A 13,835-nucleotide genomic window follows, 5' to 3' on the forward strand; every position below is an offset into this window, starting at 1 on the left:
TGTTGATAAGGTGATTGCTGCTAACTCAGAGGAGTTAGAGGCGCTGCAGCTTGACCTGGAGCGTGCTACTCAGAGCACGCTCAAAACTAAGCACCTGCCTGGATATTTTGCGTCATCAAACACTCCACCCCCCCAACTCCCCATTGGTGATGGGGCAGTTGTGGAGAGAGTGGACAGGTTTGACAGCAGAGGCCTTACTCAGAATCAGTCCAGCGACATTATATTTTCATTGGTTGTGTAACACTGTGTGGATGGTACCAGGTCTGTTGCTCCGCATAAAGCTTCGGGTCTTCTCAGCCAGAGTCATGCTCTCGCTTCTCTATGCCTGCGAAAACGTGGACCCCCCTAATGGAACATCTTGACTGGTTAGAAACATTCGGGCTGCCTGCCTATGATCCATCCTGGGTTTAACCAGGCTGGATTGTGTGAGGAGCTCACAAATTCTTGAAAGATCTGGACACAGTTCCGTCGGTGAGCTCCTCTGGCAAGCAAGGCTGCGTTGGCTGGGTCAAGTATCCCGCATACCCAGCCACCGCATGCCCAAACAGCTTTTGTTCGGCCGGATAATGGAAGCTAAGCGGGTGTGGCACGGGTTAGAGAAGAGATGGAATTATGTGTTACGAGAGGATTTGGAGCGGAGTTGACTTGCCAATGACTGCCACCAGCGGTGTCAAGATCGGCCTCTGTGGAGATAGGCTCGTGAAGGAGGCTACTGGGCAGTTTGAGGCAGTCGCCCTCCAACAAGAACGGAGCGCAGACGAGCGATAAAACAAAGAAAGTTGGCACATTACGAAGCACAGGTGGTGCATCTGCCGGTCATCTTAGTCAGTCAACCCATGATAACTGGGTCTGTTCCGTGACCTCCTACAAGCGAGCGTGCGACACTTCACGTGGCCTTAAAGTGCACAAAGCCTGGCACAATCACCGTGGTTAGCCACCGCCACTTAGGGGCAAATGGCGGATGATGAAAGAAGGATCGGTTAATCTTCTTGGTTCTTTCGGTAAAGTCACGTAGAATGGAAATAATAAAATAATAAAAATAAAACATAATAAAATAATTCTCACGACGTTTCGGCCACAACGCAAGCAGCCGTCCTCAGGTAAAGAACAGGTCTGTCGAGAAGACAGTCAGACTCTGTGCGTTGTGGCCGAAACGTCGTGAGAATAATTTTATTATGTTTTATTTTTATTATTTTATTATTTTATTATTTCCATTCTACGTGACTTTACCGAAAGAACCAAGAAGATGAATCCCTGCAGTCACGAAAGCTTTAAATCGAAATTTAAGGATCGGTTACCTTTAATGTTCACACCTGGCGAGAACTAAATAAAACAGAGCAGGCAGCAAGTGCTATCTCCCTCAAACAGCATCGACACTTTGCCAACTATCGGCATGCGTGCTCTGTGTTTGCTTTCCCTCGTCATAGATTTAAATGACAATTATCAGTGGCGCAGCCTCAATAAGTCAAGTTAATTGCGTTCCTGCTGGGCCACTTGGGTGGAAGACTATGAGGGGAGCTCAAAAGAACAGCAACAGATCGATGCCACCCAAGATAAACAGGATATTGACAAGTGTGGCAATGCAGCTCTCCAACCAGAAGCTTCGATTAGATGCCTGAGGATGTGTGGATGTCTTGTGAACCCAGGAAAACTTGAGGTAACTCCGCTTGCCCATACAGGGATATATTTGCTGTCAAAACGCATTTTAATTATCTCACGAAAGTTTGTATTTATTGTTGTGCATACAAATAATGTTAAATATCACGTCCGTTGATAAACCTCAATGTTCGTTGCGCTTTTACTCATTTGAATGATACATATTAATCACAAATTGCCACTTGTTTGACCACTGCTTTGACAAAATGGTTCTGAAGGTAAAACCATGTTTAATGGCGGATTACCCTTCAACCGCAGAACTGCGTTTTCCATGATATGAAAAAAATAGCAAAGAAAATCAAACAAATATTCGTATGACCTTTAAATGCAGAGACAGGCAATAAGCAATTGTCTACTCACCGAACGTGGTAAACACTTCGGTAAAGTTACACCAAACACAACACGATTTTGGTTGTGAGTGGTTGATGATGTGAAGCAAAATGCAGAGCATTCAGAGTTTACCGTGTTATATAATGTAAACTCCATATCGGAGAGAAATTATTTGAAGCTTTGTTATCGTAGGCAGCCAGACCACCCCAGACGGGAGAGGAGCAGCATCCTACAGGGATTTACTCGATTTTTTAACCCATACTGACCCCACTGCTTCTTGATGCGAGTCATAACCTGAAGCAACCGCAGCACCTATTAATTCTAGCAGCTGGCAGAAATGTATACCGTCAATCTCAGAAATATTTTTTTAGCATGTCACGTTTTGATGTTTAAGAAGCCCCATTAGAATACAGCTGAGCATGACCTCACTGTATTATTATGGCCGGTCGTGCTCCAGTGGAGTCATTCAAAAGGTTTATTTTACTTTCTCAATCACTATTCCAGGAATGTGAGCATTGGGTGAGGTTGGGTGGAGAGTGGTTACGGTGATGGAGGTGATGGAGGTGGCGGTAGTGGTGGTGGTAGGGGTGATAGTGGTGGTGGACCAAATGTGGTGATGCACCCAAATGAGTTGACGCTTCCCAGACCCTCCATTGAAGACAGCTGTGTATGGCGTCCACATATTGAATACTATACAGTATATATAGTGAAAGGTATATATGTTTTCTTCAAAAATAAAATTGTATACGAACAACAATGAAAAGGAGAGCATTTCTCTGGGGTGGCCGTCACAAAACTGGATCTGGATGGGTCACAGTGGTTTTGCAGGCCTGTGTATGGGCAGGAATTGAATAATGGAGCTGAAACTGGGGCACTTGGGAAGTGAGAGGATGCTGCTTCAATGAGAATTAGATAAAGTGAAGCCTCCCAAGCTGCCTCATTTAATGCTATTTAATTATAGTTTATACAATTTTAAAAAGTGGATGTCCCATCACCTTTCTCAGCACTCAGCGTACCCCCATTGCTACCCACCATATAATTCTCTTGTCTTGCCAATGGGCATGCGATAGAGCAGATATCTGTAAGTTTGCTTGATTGTAGGTTTCCTACTTTTAAAAGAACAGTTCATGCTAGAGTATAGCCTTCAAATGTATTTTTAAAAAACGATGTTCAAAATGCCAAGTCAAAATGCTTTGAAGTGTAAGAGCCACACACTTGTGCTGAGCACAAGGACTGAAATTACCAGCGACGTTCCGTGACTTTCAGAGGAATGTGCGACAATCCGAACTGACAAATGCAATGAGACAAAAGACCAGTCACTCTGGCACATTTGATGTACGCGTGTGCATCTGTGTGAATCTGTGTGCACTCATTTGAGTATGTGTGCACATATGCAATTATATATATATACATGTGTAGAGGATTATTGTGGGTATCCAATGAGGGGGCGAGCGGAAGGAGGTGCCAACGGGTTGAGAGTCATGTGGGGCCAAGGATGACGTAACGTTACGGGTTATGTAAGGGGCTTTCGGATGGCACTTGCGAGAACGAAGGTGGGCGGTGGCGAGCTGGGGGGAAGAGCCGCCCAAAGGGGTTCTTAAGGGGGACCCCGTGACGGGGGCGAGGGCGTCGTTGGGGGCCAGAGTAAGGAACGGCTGAAAGAGGGTCTCTCTCTCCTCGTCACGGAGCGGTGTTGGCTGATCCCCCGCTCCGGGCAGACGAGTGAGAGAGCCAAGGGGATCGCCGGGGTCGGCTCTGAATGGTTACGAAGTGTCCGAGTGAAGGAGCGAGTGTGAGTGTAGGATGCCGAGTGAGAAAGTGTTTAATAAAAGGCAATAGTCCTTATACAAATCAAGATTTAATAGCCCTCATAATATTCCTCATCTCTGCGTGGTTTTACTGCACAGCATATAAGAGACACAGATGTCAAATGTATTTTGTATATACTCGTCTGTATATTGTATATGCATTGGTAGGACTGCATATATATATGGTATGTGCATATATGCCTGATATATGTCGTGCATACGCTACTGGACATCTCTGAATCAGTATTATGAATGTATGTATATATTTGGAGGGTATAAACTATCCTTCAGAACAAAATTGACCGCGTGATGAAGATCAATAGTTAAGTCTAGAAATGTATAAAGTTTGAGAGTTTTCAAGTCATCCTGTATTTTATTCATTGTCATGCTTTTAATACCTGCAGACTAATGGCAGCATCTACTCACAGTTAAAAATGTTCCCGTAGCCATTTGTCTGTCGTTCCAATCTCCTCGTCCATTCATTACGTTGCATAAAGACAACTACAGCATGGTTTTACCAGCTTAAGACGGAGATCACAGACTACTTATTAATGTAATTATTGACTTAAAGCTTTCGTGACTGCAGGAATTCATATTCTTTGGGTCTTTCCGGAAAGTCACATATATAGAACAATAACATAATAAAAATAAATAAAAATGAAAATAACGTGAATATATTTGTTTTTATTGTTCTATCTACGTGACTTTACCGAAAGACCCAAAGAATATGTAATTAGTGTCACGTTTTTTTTAATTAGGAGAGCGAAAAACAATCAGTGTCCCCCAGCGGGCATGTTACCACACACCCGCACGCACTGAACTGTAAGGGGAAGGTCAATAAGTAGTTGTACATGCGTATAAATAGCATGTCGACTATACAGCCTCCACTTCACATACATCCCCATGTGTAGTATTAAGCAAGACTCCCACCACGTGTGTGAAGCGTATGCAAAGCTGAGATTGAGCACGTGGGCTATACGTTGCTAGCTTGTTCTTGTAAAAATACGTGACATCGTGTTAGGTTTGTAATTGAAACAATGCACTACCACAGGATGCTCATTCATTCTGGGAGGTGGTGTTTGACATCGCCTTTACGGTTTAAACCAACACCGGTTAACACGCACAGATAAAGTCCTTAATTAGATACGTGATAATCGCTTTCAGGAATGCATTACACACCTATTAATTGGAAGCAGATTACATAGATAACTATTACACACACACTTGCACACTCTAAAAGAGTGGGTCAAACTTCAAATATTTTAATGTTAAAATGTACATTTAGGGTGCTGTATTATATAGCAAGCTTACGTAATTTAGGCCGAGACTGCCAGCACAATGTGAAACATATGCCCTCATTACATGAACCGACAAACCTCACTAGCCAGTCCGATAAATACATACGCTATAGCTGTAACGTGTAGCAGTCCACGTTTTGGCTATACGAATCATGTGCAGCACAGGACTCCCTGTGTTATGCGGGTGGCGCTGTCCATTTCAGTACCGGGCAGAGAAATACGTTTTAAACGACTGGAGGGATAGACACTTTCAAATATAAATAAATTGTGAATTTGAGATGCAAGACTCTCCCTCGTTTTATTTGCACATGCAAAGATTAAGCCCGCGGTGCAATTACATAGGACACGACAATGCTAGTCTACCCGAGAGAGACAGCATAAACACGTGTTGATACATTGCAGTTAGCACGGTGGATAAACATTTATGCCACTTATTGCTGCTACCTCATAAAAGTCAATGCGTTGTTCGGAACATTGTAATAAAATCTACATAATGTGAATGCGGAGGCCTGCCAGAAGGCGCGTTCTGCTCTTGCATACTGAATGCATCACAAATACAATTAGAAGGCGCTGTTTTTGGTGGTCCACTTCAAACGACAAACAACGCCTGCCTTGGATTCACGTGCACGCGGGGGCGTTATGATAATCCACAGCCGATAGCTGCGCCCAACTGTGGATTAATGTGTTGCTCTGCATTTGAAGCAACTCGAGCAGCAGTTACTCCCCGACCTGCGTGCGTGTCACCGGCCGTTTACACCAACCTTGAATACACATTCATCAGCACACCAATACGACAACGCCATGATATCGATGACATAGATCACACAGTAACAATAACGATACGATGACAAGTTAAATACTAACACGATAACAGAAACACGAGACCAGTTCATCTTTAAAAAAAGGGGGGGAACGGGGTTGGGGGAGGGATGGGCTTGATCTAAGTATTGAGTCTGTTAACATGCTTCCTTTACGCAACACACACGCAAAACAGCCACTCGCAACCCCGGGCGAGGTGGACACTGGACAACGCATTCAAATCTTCCGTGGCAGGAGGAGAGGGAACAGGCGAGGAAGAGTCGACGGTCCGCGGGGTGATTGAGAGGCGGGTGTTAATAGATTTGCCAAGAGGAAAGCACTGCCTTTCGAGGTGAGCCTTTCTCGTCAGTCTTTACCCCCCCCCCCCTATCTCCCCCGCCTCCCATTCGCCTCCGGACTCTTCGTGCCACGTGTGACGCCTGACAACTTGGCAAGGGACGCGGGGGAAGATCGCGGGGCGGAGCACGCGGCGGCGGCGAAGAGAGGCGCGCGCGCGCTATAGCAGCAGCTCTCATCGCAGGGTCGGCCAGCGCTCAAATCCTCGTGCGCTTAGCGGCAGCATTCATCAGGAGCCCGGGCAGGCGGGCGGGCGCGCAGATGGACGCGTGTGGATTTACGGAGAGGCGCCCGATAATGCGTCTCCTCCTCCTCCTGCGCCCCCGGACGGAGCCCGTGGAAAAAGTATGATTTTACGGTAAGCGATGCGGTTCTTTACATTGTGTCGCGGTCGGAAGAAAGCCGGCCCTCCGAGGACGTGGTTTTAATGTCACCTTGCAACGAACGGCCAAACGTGTTGAATAAAGAGCACTCGCTCTCGCAAAGAGAGAGAGGCCCAGGCGGCACACAGAGTGAGCTGCGAGATCCGCTGTCGGTAGCCGGCTCGTTTGCACGTGGGGCAAGATCGCAACAGGGTGCTTGTTCTGAACATATGTTTATTTACATCGATTATCAAGGAATTGTGTAGCGTGTGCGGGGAGCGGTAGTGCAGTGGTTAGCGCGCTGTGTCGCGCTACGGAGCCGGTAAGCCCGAGTTCGATTTCCGCTCAGGGTCAACATCAGCGAACGATTGTCTGAACCGGTTCTGGGCCTCTCCGAGGTCGGCTCAAGCTCAAATGAGTACGCGGTGCGATGTGTAAACATCGTCACTGGGGTGACAAACGACATTCATTAGGTGCTCGCTAACATCACTTGCCCCAAAAGTCTGTTTGAGGCTATAAGGGGGAGTTTGTTTAACACGTAGGCTTTCGCGACCAATATCATCCATAATGGAGATTTTTGGGTTAGATCGCGTTTTAAAAAAAATATATATTTCCGCGATTCAACCCAAAAACCTCTATTATTAAGGGGGGGGGGGTTCTTTTTGATTGCCTGCATCACGTTAACAAATGGGTCGTCGCTTGCTTCGGTGGACAAAGAAGCGACATTTGTAACGAGTCGGGGCGATGGGGAGTTTCTGAGTGCGACTGGCAGCAGATGATGAAAGCCGTGGTCGGCATTGGATACAGCGCCGTTGGTATATCGCCTACCGAACGTTGCGAATGATGCATCAAACTCTCGCGGCAGGGCTATTTATGGAATTCCTGAAATTTTCACGGAAAATGCCGCAGTCAAATGAAGAAAACAACACCCTCTTAATTGCGCAACGGGATTTAATAAAATGATAATCTGGCCAATTAAAATTACGTTTGCACGAACCGCAATAAGTGCATTGCATTATGAACGAGGGTCGTTGCCCGAAACGTCGCTTATTCTGTATTAGGTTTTATTTTAGGGCGGTGTTATTGACAGACACGTGTTAAGTTTTCTATCTATAGCCCTGTAACGTTTCCCTGCTGTCTGGAGAAACGTGTGTGTGTGTGTGTGCGCCGTACTGCCCTTCATTAGGTGCTCGCTAACAAGCACTTGCCCCAACAGTCCGTTAAGGCTTTACGGGGCATCTTTGTCTTTGATGCACATTGAACGTGGCTGCTGCCTGGCTGGGGTGATGGTGATGATGACGATAATGCCCGCTGTAAACGAGGCGACACATTGAATCGTAACTCAAAGCTTGAGTGGATTCATCGCGGCTGTTTGATGCGCGCCGTTTGGTGATCAAACCTGGGTGAGATTGTTCGCTGCATCGCCCGTTCACACAATGGGGCAAGCGACACTCCGGGCGATTGTTGAGAGCCGTGTATGGATTGACACGTGTATTCTGTGTGCATTATGCATGTATATTCGCGACGAGGCATTCGAGCAGCGAGTGTTATAGCCTTGCGTCTGCAGTTGCCTTTAGCGCCTTTGTGCAGATTATAAATCACGTCGAACCTCGGATCCATATCTTAAGAAGGGTCATCATCAGCATCATCGTCGTCATTTAGTGTTAGTGTCCATCACACCAACTTTAGTCAGATCAATGATGACCATTTGTGGGGGGCACCCCCCCGCCCGCCCCGCGCATGGCCAGTATCGATGCTTGAATCATCAGCTGTGCACGGCTCCTCTAGCAAACGGCGCCGGAGCAAGATGAGTGAGGAGGCATCGTCTGCTCTTGATCGCAGACGCAGCTCGTGTTCCGGGCCTCCCTGGTCGAAGTGGCCTCGACTTCCTGGGGGGTTTGCTTCGCAGCAGCCGACATCTGTGCGCTGTAGAAGGTTTCAGGCATCGCTTGCGGATTTTACCGTGGCTCTTGTGACCCTGATGGGAGAAGAGCCTCCGCTTTTCACGGTCTCACGTCAGCGGCTTCCTGCCGATGTTACTTGCAACCTCCCGTGACCGACATGTCGTGTGGACTCCTTTGTCAGTCCACTGCTGGATGAAGGATTCCCCATGTCGTGTCAGTCATGGGGGGGTGGGGTGGGAGGACAGAGATTGACGAGACTTCACCACGCTGGTACGTAAGTAAGAAAGCTGTAATGTCATGCCATGTGTCATGTGCTTTATCCTAAGCCGGGTCATTAACGAGCAGCGAGCTGGGGCTCTGTTTCGCTATTGTCTGGAAAATGTGCACACGTCACCAGCGCACACGGGATAGTGAGTATTTTAAGACCATAATTTGTAATGATTTTTTTGCCGGGCCGACCCTTCAGTGCCCCAGGGGACCCCAACCGGGGAAATATTTTTTGTAGCTCAGCCCCAGATAGTTCGGTCTGAAACAAAGCACAGAGTACTTGTGTATACGCATTATAGGCACCTGGCAGGAATCTTACTACCATATACCTTCAGAGCACAGGATAATTTTGACAAAATTACATAAGCAATGTCACCTTCATGTATCTGTGTCTGCACGTGATAAAATGTAATTTTTTTTTACGCTATCCATCAGCCACAGTCTTCCGGGAGTGCATCATTTCAGCAGCATTCAATTCAAGCAAACCCTGAATCGGTTTCGACATACGGGGTCTCCACTGGTGGAGTCGAGCGTGCTTGCTTTAATCAATGCTGGTGAACTGTTAGATTTTAAAGGCAAGAACTCCCTCTTTATGCAATGGTTCCCAGCTCGACACGAAATTATATAATACAGAATTATCATTTTGAGTTACGTATTAACATTGAGCGATTTTTTTTATCTTTACATATTTAAACCGAGACTTTATTGTTTTAAGCTCGGCATTACGCAGGATCAAAGTGGTCTGTTGACTTCACTCAGTGCTGTCAATGTTTTTGATGTCTGGAGGCAGATGGTGTAATCTAAAACATGTACTCGTTTAATAAAATCAATGTTTGCTTGGTATCTAATGCGATACGCAGCAAGAATGTGCATCTCCTCTCGCCTGCCCAGGCGAGGCTTAACATAGGGAACCCCCCATCTCAGAAAGACATGCATGGGGCCTTACATCTTTGGGAAAAGTCATTGCCACGGGAGGAGGGGGGAGGTGACCCGCGGTGTCTCCGTCAATGTTAACCTCTCCCCGGCACCCGGTCTGCAGCAACAGCAGCGAGCTGATTAACACTGATGATGTTATGCACGGGTGAAGAGAAGGGCTACACGCCGAGTGACCTGCTCATGAGAGATGACAGGGGCGCCGTGGTGGCGAGAGGGGCGCCGCCGTGGCATGAGTGAACTGCCTCACCTGGTACACAGGAGATCGTGGTTTGATCCCGACCCTGACGCCTGAACTAGAGTACTGAGACTCAGTGTGGTAATGTACTCGAGTGCGCACCTTTGTGGCGAAATGTTAACTACCTCTCCTGGTATACAGGAGGGTGTAGGTTCGATCCCGACCCTGATGCCTCCTGTATATTTCCAGTTTTCAGGTCTTTCTCCCCATGGTCGCATTAATTTTTCTCCGGGTCCTCCGGTTTTTCCCTCCACATTTAGAAACACCCACGTCGAGTATTTGTCTGCTGCTCTACATTTCCACGTGATAAGCCACTTCGTTGAGCTATCATTTGCGGTCAGGTCGCTTCTGAAAACGAGTTATATAGCTCAGTGGGCCTTACCTGGTAAAATAATAAAATCTTTACAGTTTAAATTTTAGACACCGCTAGGTTGTATTACTGTGGGGTAATCGCATGGTGTGGGGTGGTCTTGAGCCACGCGGCCCCATGCGCACAGCCTCCTCGCTCCGCTCATTCATCAGTGCCGCGTTTTACACGACCACAGAAAAGCTGGCCGCTTTGCCTGTCCTGAGAACGCGACGAATGCGGCATCATCATTTACACAGTGGCAGCCTTGCCAGGGACAAGCGAGTGTCCGAGCGTGCCCTGTGTGTCTCGGGGCCAACCTTCAAATCCGGAGCAACTGCTGGGCCGTGGAAGAGCACCCGCTGTCCAGCAGCCAAGTAGTTTCTCGGTGTCCATGCCGAGGCTCGTTAACTGGCTGTATTTACCCGCTGGTGCACGCCATTACGTACTGTATGCATTATTAGTCATCGGGTGAGATATAATAATAGTACAATTCCGAGTGTATGAACATCGGGTGATTTTGGTGCGTATTCATGATTGAACCGAGAATATAGCGTCCTCTTTTTCATAGTACGCAGGAACAAAGTGGTCCGTGACTTCAGTCACTGCTGCAAAATGTTTTGATGTCTGGAGGCAGATATTGTAAGTGTAGAGGGCCCATACCAACCTTCCCACCAAAAGACAGCGGACTCACACTCTGTGAGCGGGTGAGTGAACGCCCACTCAGTAAATCAAATTGGATTTTCCACGGCCAACTTCGGCCTCTGTTGAGTCGTAAACAACATTTTCAACGGGGAATAAAACCTGGTTTGTGTTTGTGCCCACAAGGGGAAAGAACTGGCAAACGCGTTGAAAGCCACGAAATGTGGTGGTGATGCATATGATCTACAATGGAGCTTGTGATTTGCTATTAAAAATAATCAGTCATGTGAAAAAGAAAGCTGTATTAAATTATAACAAATCAATTGTCCATTTAGTTTTCGTCTTTCATCCCATTGACTTTGCAGACTAACGTCGACCAGCAGAATTACTTCAAGCGCGCAAACTCTGCACTTGCTTTTGCCCTTCTTGACTTCTTATGCAGAACGTGTTGTTTTTGGTTACCATCGGGGGGGGGGGGGGGGGGGTGGCGGGTGGTTTATATAAATTTACATTAACAAGATACGAAGACACGTACACGTGTAAATGTACGTGCAAAAAACACTATCAAGCATCACCCGCTCGCCTATTAGATGTTGCAATTATAACCTTTCGCATTAACGGCTGCCACGGCTGCACGCCACTGATGTATATTTAATTACGAGCCAGTAATCGCAAATCAAAACTCACTCTAGGAGAAGAGGAGGTGCATATGGGTGGGGGGGGGGAGGCGTCGGTGAGGGGGAACTTAATGGGAATTTTACATTCGCAAAATCCAATTACGTGAGTTAACCTGCGCGCAGTAATTGATGTTTTACTGTATACACACGGAGTAGCCCCAAATGTTATAAATTGAAAATGGCTAACGACTACCTCACATTAATTAAGATCCCTTGGTACTGTTGGCAGCCACGAGGCGGATACCATAGCAGGAACGGAGCCAAACTTTGCAAAGAGGCAAATCTCCCGCCACCAATTTCAATGAATATTGTTGGATCATCTAATTTCCTACGCTGTGCCAAAGCGTGCAAAGCAGGTATCAAGCCGTGCACATTTCGATACGATATACAGAGATGAAGGGTCTATGGACCTTACATAATTTACCGAATCCATTGCGTACATATGTGAGCCCGTGGTATGGAATGCATTGTATTGCTGCTGTTTTGAAGGATTCTTTTATATCTGGTAGCTCCTAGTGGCAAAAGCTCCCTTTATTTTTATCCCCTGCTGTTTGTCATGTTCAAAAGCATGTATTCGATGATAATTGAGGGCATTATATATAAAACAAAAATCAGTTTCTTTCCCAGTTTACAAGTGTATGTGCCGGTAGATATTTATATTTGTAGAATTCATATCTCCATTGACTTGACAAAGAAATAAATGATGCTAAAAATCCTCCGGCCACTGCAGGTTCAGTGGATTCTGTCGGTGCGTTTTACCGAAATGTACGCTCTGTGCATGAGCCTGGCAAGCAGGTATATGCATCAGAGCACATTGCTGCAGTTTTATTTTTCGCTGATGGTAACTTATACATATGGATGGTCGTGATTAGGTGACTGATGTAAATGATAACAATGTTCTGGAGGAGCTGGAGAGCTGAAATTGGGCATCAAATATAGTCGAGTGAATCGAATCTATGCCTAAGAGAGGACATTGATGGCACAGCGGCTAAACACACCGCGCTATGAACTGAGCAATTGGAGTTAAATTCTCAGCCATGGCTAACATCAGTGGGGAGCGACATTTGGATCAGTGCTGCTCCCGCACCCGGTACCAATCTTCACCGACCAGAGTGATGAAGTATGGTTAAACTATTTCCAATCAGCAGTGGATTGATAAAGGGCTGTACATAATGTATTTGTTAATTTATAGTAATAACTAGAAAAATGAAATCTCAATTTTATAATTTGGGCCCTAAATAATGATTGCCTGGAGATTCATAGATTTTAAATATCACGGTAAATGCATATAAAGCAGTCAGTGATGAAAAAATATACGTGATCCCGAATATCAGAGCCTACTAATTGACCTCGTGTGGAGTGCGACACTAATGCCAGTAGAAAGTACGGAGAACCGACTTCTGGTCAATGGTAAAGGTACATCCTTGAAAAGCCTTACTCATGGCATTGCTGGTGGAAAGGTCTCCCACCCGCAAGCCCCTCTAAGTGGATAATTTCGCCTACTCTTTCACGCTCGCCAGATGTGTTTAAGTGGGAGTGCCCACACTTTCCTCCATCACACACAACCTGCCAATCGACCAAGTGCACCGACTTGTAATATTATTAATAAATGCCCAAAGAGTATGCTTTAAGGAGATGTGCAGTAATTGCATAGTGATTGTGAAATAATTTAGTATGCAGGCTGGAACGTTTCTGGATGGTTGATCTTTGCCAATACACTTTATTAAACATAGTCCAGCAGCGACTACTCTAGTGTAATCCTGGTGTGAAAAGTATTTAAGCACAATAATTGAGAATGGAATTATCAGACATATAGACAGCTGCAATGCATGTAATTTGTGCTTAATAGTATTACAAGTGTTCATGTGTTCTCAAAATGATAATAGTATTTCTTTGATGTATTTTGTTGATGTTTAATGTGCAATTAATTTTGGTTCTAAAACACAAAGGTCCCCATAGATGCTGTGTATGATATTACTAGGAACCAGACTTTGCCCGCTTGTTGGATTTAGTGTCACACTCCACAGGAGGCAAATTACTTGGTTCACTGATCCGGATCATACATGTTAAGTGGCTTACATGAGACTTAAAGCAATGTAGCACTTGAGGCTGACCCAGTCACATTATAGAAACCAATTAGGCACAGGTCATAATATTGGGGACCAAAATAAAAAAAATGTTTTTGAATTATCCTAGTTATATGCATAAACGCGAGTATA

The 13,835-nt window shown here is 45.9% G+C and overlaps 1 protein-coding gene across 3 annotated transcripts in view; it reads left to right on the forward strand.

Annotated features, from left to right (window-relative positions):
* The first annotated feature begins 6,134 nt into the window (after window positions 1–6,134).
* Window positions 6,135–13,835, forward strand: part of LOC144933513 (synapse differentiation-inducing gene protein 1-like) — a 29,249-nt gene continuing 21,548 nt past the window's right edge. For all 3 annotated transcript variants that reach the window (XM_078858343.1, XM_078858345.1, XM_078858344.1), the window contains exon 1: window positions 6,135–6,605. The gene's annotated coding sequence lies outside the window, so the exon portion shown is untranslated. The remainder of the gene's footprint in view (window positions 6,606–13,835) is intronic.

This window comes from Lampetra fluviatilis, chromosome 7, assembly GCF_964198595.1.
Source record: "Lampetra fluviatilis chromosome 7, kcLamFluv1.1, whole genome shotgun sequence".
NCBI lineage: Eukaryota > Metazoa > Chordata > Hyperoartia > Petromyzontiformes > Petromyzontidae > Lampetra > Lampetra fluviatilis.